The 13,633-nt window shown below is 34.2% G+C and overlaps 1 pseudogene; it reads left to right on the top strand.

Annotated features, from left to right (window-relative positions):
- Positions 1–2,069: 2,069 nt before the first annotated feature.
- Positions 2,070–12,438, top strand: LOC123217125 (annotated as a pseudogene).
- Positions 12,439–13,633: the final 1,195 nt, after the last annotated feature.

A 13,633-nucleotide genomic window follows, 5' to 3' on the forward strand; every position in this document is an offset into this window, starting at 1 on the left:
TCATTTATGCTTTTACCAGATTATTGCTACAATTTACAACGTACTAATCCAGACACCGTTACTACTATTGAAATGGACGATGACCATCGATTTAAAATTTTTTTCATGGCATTAGGATGTTTCATTCGTGCATTTGGAGAATATCTTTGACTTGTTATTTGCATTGACGTTGCTTTCCTTAAAGGTCGATATTTAGGGCATTTATTCCTTGTGGTGGCTCTTGATGGTAATAACCAGATATATCCTATTGGTTTCGATGTCGATAAAAAAGAAGATCACGACAAGTGATGTTGGTTTCTCAAGAAGATTAAAGAATGAATCCATGACCTCTCCGAGCTGGCAATAATCTCAACATTCGAATTCTATACGTTGAAATACCCTAAAATGTTAACAATCAGAAAATCAGTCGAACATCTGAAAATACGAATCGATATATCCTAAAAGGGCAAAAATTGAAAAAACGGAACTGAAATTCGAATTCTATACGTTGAAATACCCTAGTATGTCAACAATCGAAAAATCATTAGAAAATCTGAAAAATACGAGTTGATTTATCCTAAAAATGTGAAAATCGAAAAAACAAAACTGAAATTCGAATTCCATAAGTTGAAATACGTTAGAATGTCATCAATCAAAAAATCGTTCGAAAATACGAGTCGATATATCATAAAAAGGTGAAATTCAAAAAAACGAAACTGAAATTCAAATTTTATATGTTGAAATACCATAGAATGTCAACAATCAAAAAATCGTTAAAAAATCTGAACAATACAAGTCGATTTATCCTAAAATGAAGAAAATCGAAAAAACAGAACTGAAATTCGAATTCTATAAATTGAAATACGTTAGAATGTCATTAATTGAAAAATCATTTGAAAATCTGGAAAATACGAGTCGATATATCATAAAACGTGAAATTCAAAAAAACAAAACTAAAATTCAAAAATACAAGTCAATATATCCTATAAACGAAAAAACCGAAATATTGAGCTGAAATTATGTTATTACATAGTAAAATGTATCAAAAAAAGCACAAAAATCAAAAAAACCGAATATCAAATTCGAAAACTAGATATCAAAAAACCCTAAAACAGAAAAAATAGATATAAAATTTGAAAACTACACGTCGAGAAACCCTAGATATAGAAAATATCAATTTACCCCCTCAAAAAATTTCTATTACAAACAGGTCCAATATTTATCCCTTGCCCCTCAACAATTTTCTAATCTCTTAGTGCCCCTACAGTTTCAAAAAAGTAAATTTCCCCCAAACCCACAGTTTTCACAGCATTAGCCCACTATCTCATGGCAATTTTCAAAAACAACCCTATAGACTAACTGTTCTCCCCCAGCTCCCTAATGTTTTGAAAACGCTATTTCACCCCCTAACCCACGGTCAATCTCTCATGATTGTGTCAGACAGCCGATCTTTTTGAACCCATTTTCAAGCAAAAAATTCGTTGTTTCGGCCTCCAATTCAATACAAATCAAATCTACATAGGCTATAACACAAAACCCCTCAAGAAATTCAACGAAAACAACCAAGAATTAAAACATTTTAAGCATTGTTCAAAATCGAAATCCTAAAGTTTCAAACCGCAAAATCTCTCTCAAATCTCAATAATATGAACAATAACTTGATTCAAACAAGAGTAGGAAATATGTACTAACCTTCTTCGCCATTTTTGGTTGCTGGAAAACACGAAAATTGACGAAAATCTCTTCGCCCATGGGATGACCGTGGGAATGGAAGATTTCTTTGAATTTGCACAGTGGAACCGTGCAAAAATAACGTGGGAAATAAGAAAATTTCTTTGTTTATATATAAGGGCAGTTTGGGCATTTCACAAAAATGGGGCATTTTTGCTTAAACCTTATTGTTTTGGGTAATTTCGCTTAGACGCCCTTAATTTTGGCCATTTAATATAATTTCCCTTTTATATATAAATAATAATATATTATTATTTAATTAAATAATTTTAAATTTAAAATAAAATAAAATTATTATTTATATATAAAATTATGTTTATTATTTATATATATAGTTTTATAATAAAAAGTAATGTTAAAGTGCTGATGTAACCATGTGCTACAGATGGACGATCTGCACCTGGGTACACAAATCTTCTATGAAAAGGCTGGAGGCCTTTGTTTTCCATCACAGCCTTCTCTACTTTTACCTGCAAATTCTGTTAAGCTCCTTGGGCCAAAAAATGTCTCTAGTTGGTCAGTCGGAGACTGATATAGAGATCAAGGCTCCTGCTAAGAAGTTTCACGATGTCTTCAGCTGTAGACCTCACCACATCTCCAATGTCTGCCCTGAAAAGATACAAGGAGTCGATTTGCATGAAGGTGATTGGGGGAAATCTGGCTCTGTCATCTGCTGGAATTATATGCATGGTAAGGCCAATATATCTGTTGAAGCTCTATGATAGACCATTGTGTTTTTAACCAGCCTTTATCTATTGATGTAGGTGGTCCGGTCAATCCTAGGGCTTAATTTGAGTCGAGCTAAGCTTACACATGAGTTGGCTTTAGTTTGACTCAAATCTATTATAGTCAGTTCGAATTAAATTTGAACTGATCAAAAGGTTGCAGATAGGATAATAATACTACTAACATGATAAATGATATCATCATCGAAATAAACAATAACATTAGATAAAAATTTCAGTTAAATTGAAACTTCAGCCTAAATCAAGCTTAACGCCAATTCAAATCAAGTTGACTTGATTTGAGTCCCCCCTTATTGATCCACATTAATTATTATATTGTCTGTAATTTTTATCTATGTTGTAAACAAGTTAAGTTTGAGCTTAAACTGTATGTATACAACCCTCAACGTGAGCTTGAGTTAGCTATCGGCTAAATTAATGAGCTCATAAGCTTATGATTTGGTTTGATTAAAATATTAATAAACTTTTACAAATTTTAAATTTTACATTCATTCCCTTACGATATTAGAGTTTGACTTTAAATTTAGAGACAATTAATAAATATATGAATTCTGAGATAGTTGTATAAATACAATTTGTATATTTAAGGGATATTCGAACTAAATTCAAGTCAATTGTTCCTATGTGTGAATAAAACCCTAGACTAGCAGGAAATCATGTTAATAAAACCCTAGACTAGCAGGAAATCATCAAACACAGAACAAGCAAGCAGATAGTTCATAGAGATAGTAGAGAGCATTCTAGAAGGCTGCTGCATATATTCATTCTAAAGAATAAACGAAAACCCTAACTATTACAGTCATGGTGCATTTTTATATGTTTGAGGGACAATTACAGAAAGGCCCTCATAATTATCTTGAAGTGTAGCATCGTCCTTTCAGTTTTAAAACACTGCAATCTGGCCCATCATTTCATTTTGTTGATATATACCAACATGCCCCCTTTAACTGAACCTCCTCTGTTATGAGTCTTTCGAATGGTTTACTCTTTTGCATATTCCTCTGAATGCCCTTCTGGATGCTCTGAAGCTCTAATTTGGTTGTGTGTTATTGCTTTCTCTGAACTGTTCAAATTTGCTGATCCGTAGTGGATGGCTTCTCACTTCTATAGACTTCGATAGGCTGTTCGAAGCTTGACACCTTAGAATGCTCTGACTGTCCTGAACGTGCTTTAAATTGTGAGTGCTTTACTCCTGATGATTTATTCTTCTGAAGACTCCTCCAATAGCTATGTGTTGTTGCCTTCCATTTCTGAATAATTTGAATGCTCTTCTGGATGCTCTGAAGCTCAAACAAAAAATTATGTACCTTTAACAAGAAATTCTCTCATTTTTTCTGTTCTCTCTTTCCTTTACCCTCTCTCTTTTTTTAAAGAAGATAACAAAATCTCTCTCTTTTTTTTGTTTTGCTCTCTCTCTCTTTTTTTATATATACATTTTGCTGCTTCCTTTTTCTTTTTTTTTTATGTTTCTTCTTTTTTTTTTAACTTTTTCTTCTTTTCTTCTCCTCTTTTTTTTTTTAATTATTTTCCTTTTCTTTTTTTGCAAGTAGATAACAATGTCATTACAAGCAAAAAGTAGATACAATGAATGACTAGAAATAACAGGAAAGAACATATGCCTAAAAAAAAACTTGAATGAAACCTTAATTCTATAATGTTAAAAAAAGGTAAACCATAGACTCTAAAAAGAAGGAATTAGAGTGTAGGCATATAAGTCAACCCTTGTAAAGCAAGAAATAATATCAATAAGAAAACAAACAGACATTAAGAGTAGATAAAGAACGCAACTATGGATAGTAAACGTATCTGACAAAGAAACTTGTAACAAGAATATCCCCCTAGGCAGGATAAAAAGGAAAAATTTTACTATGTACTCTGTTTTTATACCCATGCTATCCACAATGACAAGTGATAAAAAAAAATGATTGCTTTATGCCTCTTTTTTGTTTCTTTTAGAAGAAGATAATGAAATCTCTCTTCTTTTTTTCTTTTTTTTTTTTATCATAAACATTTTGCTACTTCTTTTTTTTTTCTTTTTTTTTTATTCTTCTTCTTTTCTTCTTCCTTTTTTTTTTACAAAGAATCTCTCTTCCTTTTTTTTTAACAAACAAGTAGAGAATAATGTCATTGCCAGCTTTCATTCGAATTTGGCAGAAAAAATAAAAAAAAAACTGAAATTTCTTATTTTCTTCTCTCACAGTAATCATTTGCACTTCCTCTGTTTTGAGTTTATTGCACTCATTCTCTTTCCTTTACCCTCTTTTTTTTTTTATAAGCACCATTCTTGAAATTTATTTCCTAGTAAAGATGCTTTCTGTGATAGGCACTCACTATTTTGATACTTATTCAATCACTTTTCCAGATGCCATTTTCGCTCTCTTATTTGAAGAATCTCTCTTTTTTTTTTAAATTGACCTCTCCTCTCTTTTTATTATTTTGATACTCACCTGATTGACATCTGTCTCTCTCTATTTTGATACTCACCAATTTTCTCCTTTCTATCGAAGACTCAGAATAACCAAGAAGAGAAGGAGAAAGAAGGTTCTGACCCAAACAAAGAAGGCATAAATGATAAATTCTTGATTCAAAACGAAAAACAAGAGAAGGGAGCAATGAAGAAGAAATAAAAAAGAGTAGAGACCAATCAACAAAAAAACTCAGAATTGAATCAAAGGAACTTTAATGACCAAAGATTGGGAACAAAAAAAATATAGAGGTCTTCAACAATTAGACAGACTTAGAAAGTCCAACAAAAAAAAAAAAAAGGACTATAAGGATAGAGAATTTGTAACACTAATGATAAACAGCAAAAAAAAAAAAAAAACTTTGAACTCCAAACAAACAACAAAGAAATAGAGAGACAGAGCCAAAGTTATTATAGAGGTCGAAGTTACTGTTCATGTAAAGCAAAAAATTGCCAAAGGAACCAAAAACAAACAATATTAGAGAAAAAAACAGAGAAGTAATAACCTGAGAGAAGAAAAGACATCAATCCAGAAGGAGACACTATAGTGAAAAATTTGATCAGAGAGATTTATATTATGGGATAACAGAAGATACTTGTAAGGCATTTTGAAAATATTCAAATTTGTGAGCAGGCAGAGCTTTTATCAGAATATTAGCCTTCTGATGATCACTAGGAACATATTGAACAGTGAGATGTTTGGCTGCCACTTGGTCTCTTATATAATGGGCATCAATTTCTATGTGTTTAGTTCGAGCATGAAAAACAGGATTAGAAGACAAGGTTAAAGCACTCTGATTGTCACACCAGATAACAGGAGGAGTTAGGATGTGAAGTCCTAACTCAGTAAAGAGAGTCCTGATCCAGGCTACTTCAATGGCAGTATGGGTGAGAGCACGATACTCAGCTTCAGTAGAAGATAATGCCATTACTCTTTGTTTTCTAGTGCACCACTGAATGAGATTGGTACCTAGAAACAGACAGTACCCAGTTGTGGATCTTCTGTCATGAAGATCACTGGCCCAGTCTGAATCAGAGTAGCATTCCAATTGAAGATTGGAGGTAGGAACAAATAAGAGACCAAGGTTAAGGGTGCCTTGAATATATCTCAGTACACGTTTACAAGCTTTCCATTGTAATTGGGTAGGAGCTTGTAAAAACTGACTTAATTTATTGACTGAGAATGAAAGATCAGGTCTAGTGAGAGTAAGATATTGGAGAGCTCCAACCAAACTCCTATACAAGGCAGGGTGATCATAGGGAGCACTATCAGTGGGGAATAGCTTGGTGTCAGTAGTGATAGGAGTAGAACAAGGTTTAGAGTCATGCATGTTGGCTTTACAAAGAAGATTTGTAGCATATTTAGTTTGAGCCAAATGTAAACCATTCGAAGTCTTACTGACTTCAAAACCTAAGAAGAAATGTAAGAATCCTAGACCTTTCAATGCAAATTGATTATGCAATCTAGAAATAAATTTGTCTATGAGGGAATTGTCATTGCCAGTTAATAATATATCATCAACATAGACAAGTATATAAACTATGACCTGATCAGCTTTGTAAATAAAAAGACTAGTATCAGTAATTGAAGGTAGAAATCCCCAAGACAAAAGAGCAGTTTTTAACTTATCAAACCAGGCTCTAGGAGCTTGCTTTAAACCATATAAAGCCTTATTGAGTTTGCAAACATACTGGGCAGAAGAATCAGAATGAGTGAAGCCTTCAGGCTGACTCATAAAAACAGTTTCAGAAAGATCACCATTGAGAAAAGCATTATTAACATCAACTTGCCTAATATCCCAATGATAACTAACAACAATTGTGAGAATGACCCGAATGGTAGCAGACTTGACAACAGGGCTAAAAGTTTCAAAGTAATCAATGTCAGGTGTCTGTTGAAACCCCTTGGCAACTAACCGGGCTTTGTATCTGTGAACACTACCATCAGGATTGTGTTTGACCTTGAACACCCATTTACATCCAACAACATTCATTTGAGCAGACCAAGAAACAAGAGACCAAGTATTATTTTTGACAAGAGCTTCATATTCAGATTGCATAGCTTACTTCCAGGTAGGATGAGCAAGAGCTTCATGGACAGTTTGAGGTTTAGTATGAGTGGAATGATTTACAGAAGCAGTGAGACCAGAAAGAGAAGAAGATCGAGTAGCCAGAGAAGTAATGCACTGTCTAGGTTTGGGTAAATGACCAGTTTTGGATCTAGTAAGCATTGGGTGAAAATTAGAATTCTGAGAATCAAAACCTATAGATGAAGAAGGGGCAATAGTGGAAGAAAAAGAAGGAGTAACTATATGAGGAAGAGAGTTGGAAGAAAACAATGGAGAAGAAGTAGAAGGCACAAGAGAATGAGAGTTAGGAGAGGGAACAAGAGTGAATGATCTTAAGGTATGATCATAAGTAGTTGTGTGAGGAAGAGGGCTGGAAGAAATCAATGGAGAAGAAACAGAAGGTTGAGGAAAGAGATCAGAAGGAGAAGAGATAGACATGGATGGTGTGAAGGTAGTATCATGTATGGAATTGGAAGAGAATGGTGCTAATGAAGGAGGAGGAAAATGAAAAACAGGAGTGGGTGAGGAATATGAAATAGTATTAGTGATGGGAGAGGAGGAATGACTTGTGTGAAAGTTTGGATCATGATGAAAAGGAAATTCAGATTCATTAAATTTGACATTTTGAGCTATATAAATCTTGCCAAAGGAGTTAAGACACTTGTATCCTTTGTGGCAGGGACTATATCCAACAAAAACACATTTCTCAGTGTGGAAATTAAATTTATGAGCATGAAAAGGTCTTAAGAAAGGAAAAACAGCACAACCAAAAACTTTAAGAGCAGAATAATTGGGTAATTTGTGAAACAAGACTTGGAAGGGAGATTTAAAACTTAGAACAGATGAAGGAAGCCGATTGATTAGATAAACAGAAGTTTGAAAAGCATGCCACCAGAAACAAAGAGGCATACCACTGTGAGCAAGAAGAGTGAGCCCCATTTCAACAATATGTCTATGTTTTCTTTCAGCCCTGCCATTTTGTTGATGAGTATGAGGACAAGAGTGTCTAAAGATGATCCCATGTTACTGAAGGTATGCAACTAAAGGTCTGTATTCCCCTCCCTAGTCTGATTGGACACATTTGATTTTAGCACTGAATTGTCTCTCAACAAGAAGATGAAAGGCTTGAAAAACAGAAGTAGTTTCAGATTTTAGCTTTAAAGGAAAAATCCAAGTAAATCTAGAGTAGTCATCTGTGAAATGAATGTAGTATCTATAACCTTCTGCAGCAAGAATGGGTGAGGGTCCCCAAAGGTCAGTATGAATTAGCTCCAAGGGTTGTGAAGCTCTTGATGATGAAACAGGAAAAGAATTTTGACTGAGTTTTCCATATTGGCAGGCATTGCAAAAAGGTTTTGAAGAAAAAGTAATGTGAGATGGATTAACAAGTTTAATGATAGTGGAAACAATCTTAGAATGGGGATGTCCAAGCCTTGTGTGCTACAGTGTATAAGAAGACAAATTATTGCAATTAGACATCACATCTTTATTAAGACCAACAACATTGCAAGAGATAACATGAGCAGGATAATTATGACAGTTAGGCATCAAGCAATGATCAGTAGAAAATAAGTTTTTATTAAGACCAGTAATGTTTGGGGAGATAGCAGGAGAATAAGCAGTAGCATGATAATCCTTATAAGCATCAAGACGATTAACATGACATACTAAAAAATTGTTTTTGTCTGAGTCATTACAATTCCCAAAACTAGTAGTATTCAATGGTATAGTATCAGCTATAGGCATGAAGGCATGTGATGGCTTGTGAAAATCAGAAGCAGTTGAAACATCAGTATGATCAAGGATGATATAATGGTCAGTCAGCTTGGGAACAGATAATTGGTAAAGACCATCTTTAAGTTTGCCCTGTAGTAAGACAGTATGACTCAGTTTATCACGAATAACACACTGATCAGCAGAAAACTCAACAGAAACATTATTGTCTTTAGTGATCTTGGAGATACTAAGAAGATTTCTTGTAATTTTTGGTACACACAATACATGTTTAAGATATAGAGCTTTATTCTGAAAAAGGCTAGGGAAGAAGAGCTGACCAGTGTGAGATATTTTCAAGTTGTCACCATTTCCCACTTGAAGTTGATCAGGGCCTTGATAAGGAGAACAATTGACCAACTGAATGGGATCAAAAGTGATATGATCAGTGGCACATGAATCCATAAACCAGGCAGCATCTTAAACAGTAAAGGGAGTTGCTATGGTAGAGGCAGAGTGAGCAAAAGCAATGGGGATTGAGCTGGAGGGTCTGAGAAGAGAGGGATTATGAGTTAAGTAAGCTTGATGAGCACCAGAAGTAATTGGTGGAGGTAGAGCACGGGTAGGTGGACATGAAGGTGTTAGAGGTTGGGAAAAAGTAGACTGAGGAGTAGGTGTTGATGTATAATAAGATGTATGGGGAGCTGAGGGGTAGTAGGGAGAAGAGGAAACACTATTGTATGTGTAGGTAGGAGAATGAGTACTCATAGCACCAGGATAAAACTGAGGATGAACAGGCTGATTGTTAGGAGGATTACTATTTCTATAATAGCAATAAAGAGCTAGATGACCAGGTTTATTACAAATTTGGCAGATCACTTTGCCCCTACCATATCCTCTACCTCTACCTCTACCTCTAGGAAAACCAGAATTGAAGGGATGGCCAGAGGAGTGACCAAGCAGTAGTGAAGGTCGTGATCCTAGAGAAGGGTTGTAGGGCAATGGTGTAGAGAGATTGAATGATTGTGGAGAAGGAACGGGATATTGTGAATTTGAGTGATTGAAACTATGATAGGTATGATACTGAGATGGTAAGTTGTTGTATGGGCCAGATTGTGTAGAATGTAAAGTGGATGGATGCTGCTGATGATTGGGAGTTTGGACCATATTAACAGAACCCGTGGTTTGGTCAGACTGCTTCACAAGACTGGCAGAGTTAGCAGTGTGAAATTCAAGCGACACATTGTTGTTCAGACTTTGTTGAGTTTTCTTAAGCCTCAACTCATGTTTTTGAAGATGATATTGAGCATCTTGCAGAGTTGGTTTGTCAAATTTAGACTCTAGCCTAGAATTTAGCATGACAACAACTGGATCATAATCAGAGTTAAGACCATCTAATATATGATTTAAAAGTTCTTCATCAGTAACATTTTGTCCACCAGAAAGAAGAATGTCCCCATATTCTTTCATTTGAGTAACATACTCATTTATGCTAAGACTATTTTTCCTAGTGGTCTGAAGTAAAGTCTTAATATATAGGAGTTGAGACTTAGACTCAGAATGAAATTCATTCTCTAAGGTGACCCAAAGATCATGAGCATAGTGGCACTTAGATATAACTCTGAACATGCTAGCTGAGATGGAAGATAACAACCAGCTAACTAGTTGTTTGTCTAATTTCTGCCAGATAGCATGTTCAGGGTTCAGCCTCTGGGTAACAGTGGGGACTTCATTTGGTTGAGTTGCAGGAACTTGTATGAAATGTGGTGGACAAGGTGTATACCCTAAGAGATGACTCTCTAGATCATGAGCTCCGACAGAAAATAATACTTGAGACCTCCAGAAGCTATAATTGGTTCTATCGAGTTTTGGTGTGATAGATTGAAGACTAGAGGAAAGGTGGAAAGGCCAGGAGTAATAGAAGCAGTCTGACTTCCACTAGGGTTTGAGTCAACAGTGATATTTGGTGAGTTTTCCATGAGAGAATAAACAGAAAAAAAAATAAACCTGAAAAAAGGAAAAGTTATTAAGAGAGAAAATTATAGAAAAAAAAATCAACATGCAAAATTAGGCATCTAATCAACCATTAAAGTATGCCATTGATATAGATTGCCTCATTGTTACAAGGCTTTTGTTACACCTTAGGGACTAAAGGTAAAAACCTTTGTCTCTCGCGCCAGTAGCACTGCACCCAGAGGTTTCCAGCTGATGTAACAGTGAGGCAACTTATGCAATGACACACTCTTAAAGAAACATACAACGACACACTAATGATGCAAAACAAAATAAAAAAAAAGATGTCAACATACACTGATAGGCAGGATCATTAGCTCACACAGCCAAACAGAGTATTATGAAACAAAATACTGAACAAGATCCTCAAAGAGACATCACTAAACAAATACACACATTAGACAAGTAAAAGACTCAAAAAAAAATGAACAGTGATACACACATATATGAATAAAAAAAACTTACTAACAAAAAAAAAAGGATTGACAAGAATCACACCATTACAGAGTAGATCTACAACGAATAACCCAATAACAGTAGATTTAAAAACAATTGAACATTAAGTCCCATTGAAGAATGAGCAAAAATTTCAAAGATAATGAACAAACACAGCAGATCTAGCAATTTACTATTAGAGTTGAGTAAAGTTAAAACGTATAAGTGAACCAAGTACAAAAAAAAAAAAAAAAGGAACTGAAATATATATCACCAACGAAAAACTTGTAAAAGAAAATATCTCATAATAGATCAAGCAATATAACATCAAGCCAAACAAAATCTAAGCATATTCATTCACACTGAGACAAAATAACAAAGCAAAAAAAAAACAGTAAGGCTAATGAATCAATTAGTATTCGCATAAAACATCAATAAAAGAATGAAAGATTTACCAAGCGTGACTGAGTCTTACTTTTTTAATCACATAACACAGCGCTACCTCTTGATTCCCAGGTAAATGACGATGGTCTGTTGCTCTGATACCATGTGAATAAAACCCTAGACTAGCAGGAAATCATCAAACACAGAACAAGCAAGCAGATAGTTCATAGAGAGAGTAGAGAGCATTCTAGAAGGCTGCTGCATATATTCATTCTAAAGAATAAACGAAAACCCTAACTATTACAGTCATGGTGCATTTTTATATGTTTGAGGGACAATTACAGAAAGGCCCTCATAATTATCTTGAAGTGTAGCATTGTCCTTTCAGTTTTAAAACACTGCAATCTGGCCCATCATTTCATTTTGTTGATATATACCAACACTATGGCAGATTTGCACTTAAGGTGAGAATTTTTCAAGTCAATAGGATCAAACCAAAAACTACTTGACTCTATTTGGCTCAGTTCGATTATAACTCAATTTAACGTGATTGTTGTCGTGTGACAAATGGGGTTCCTGAAGTCGCCAAGGACGTAATTGAAGCCATTGATGACGAGAACAACTCAACCACATTTAAAGTGATCGAAGGACACCTATTGGAGAAATACAAAAGCTTCCTTTTCATTGTGCAAGCCAGTTAGAAGGAAGAGGGCAGCTTGGTGCATTGGACTTTGATGTATGAGAAGGTGAGTGAGGAGATTCCAGAGCCAAAAGGGATTCTTAAATTGGCCATCGATGTCACCAAAGATATCGATGCTCACCTTATAAAGCAGGCTAATTAATTAGATCCGCACTTATCGCTTAATCATGTGCGCTATATGTAATGCACTGGCCTGTTGAATAACTTAAATCACGTGCGCTATATGTAATGCACTGGCCTGTTGAATAATAAAAAGTATTTTGTTGTGACAGTTTCTTTATGAATAATATTTATGTACTTGTTGAGTGTTTTGATTTTTGTTGGAGAATGAAATCTTATTGGAGATATTCATATCCAGTTCATCCTACGGAACTAGGGTTGGATCTAATATATTTGAATTGATTTAGTCTCAAAAGTTAGTTCAACTTAGTTTGACTTGGTTTGAATTTGTTTTGCTCCAATTTAAGTCAAAAAGGTCTGTTAATTTTTTTAAACCAAACCAAACTCAAGTTAGAGAGAATCCAACTTTGCATGGATAACAACCCAAGTGGATGGTTTGATTTGGTTTGAGTTTAGTTTACAACTAAATTAGAATTGTGTCAAACAATTGTCAAAATAATATCATTTTACACGTTATTGAGTAAAACAACATCATTTTGTCAGTTATCCATAAAATCAAGTCACAAATTTAAAACATGAACACCAGCTAAACTTCAAATTTAAGGACTAAGCCGAACTCGAGTTACATTTAACTTTAACTTGACAAACTTGAGCCAAACTAGAGTCATTACATTTTTAATTCGAGTTAAACTCAAACTAAAGAGTATTCGGAGTCTACCTAATTCATATCCACCCCTATTCAAAACCATATCAAATCTCGAATGTGATGGAATAGGATGAAATGACACGACATTTTGTAAATACGTAATTTTCTTGAATATATTAACTGATTCATTTTTTTCCTTCGACCATATGTCAGGAACGAGTATCTTGTAGTATGTTAGAATTTTTCTCATGTTTATGGTTGAATTTGCTTCTTCAACATGTCCATGCCCTTCAATATTTTCATTGCAATACAACTATATGCTCAAATAATGTGTAGAATTTTATATACAGATAATAATATATCATCATATATGTTAAAACAATTCATTATATCATCAATCAATCAAAAATTAATCAACAATCAATCAATCAAGCCCACCAATCAAGTCAACAATCAATCAATCAAGAAAATTTATTTTTTTTGTATTTCCCTTTTTGTACCTTATTATATGTATGTATAAATACTAGTTTTTCATATATAAATTCATATATATAAGAAATACAATTTATTTATATTTTATTATGGTATAAGAGTCACCCACTATGGCTTAAATATTCCTTCCTTTTTTATAGA

The sequence above is a fragment of the Mangifera indica genome, chromosome 5 (assembly GCF_011075055.1).
Source record: "Mangifera indica cultivar Alphonso chromosome 5, CATAS_Mindica_2.1, whole genome shotgun sequence".
NCBI lineage: Eukaryota > Viridiplantae > Streptophyta > Magnoliopsida > Sapindales > Anacardiaceae > Mangifera > Mangifera indica.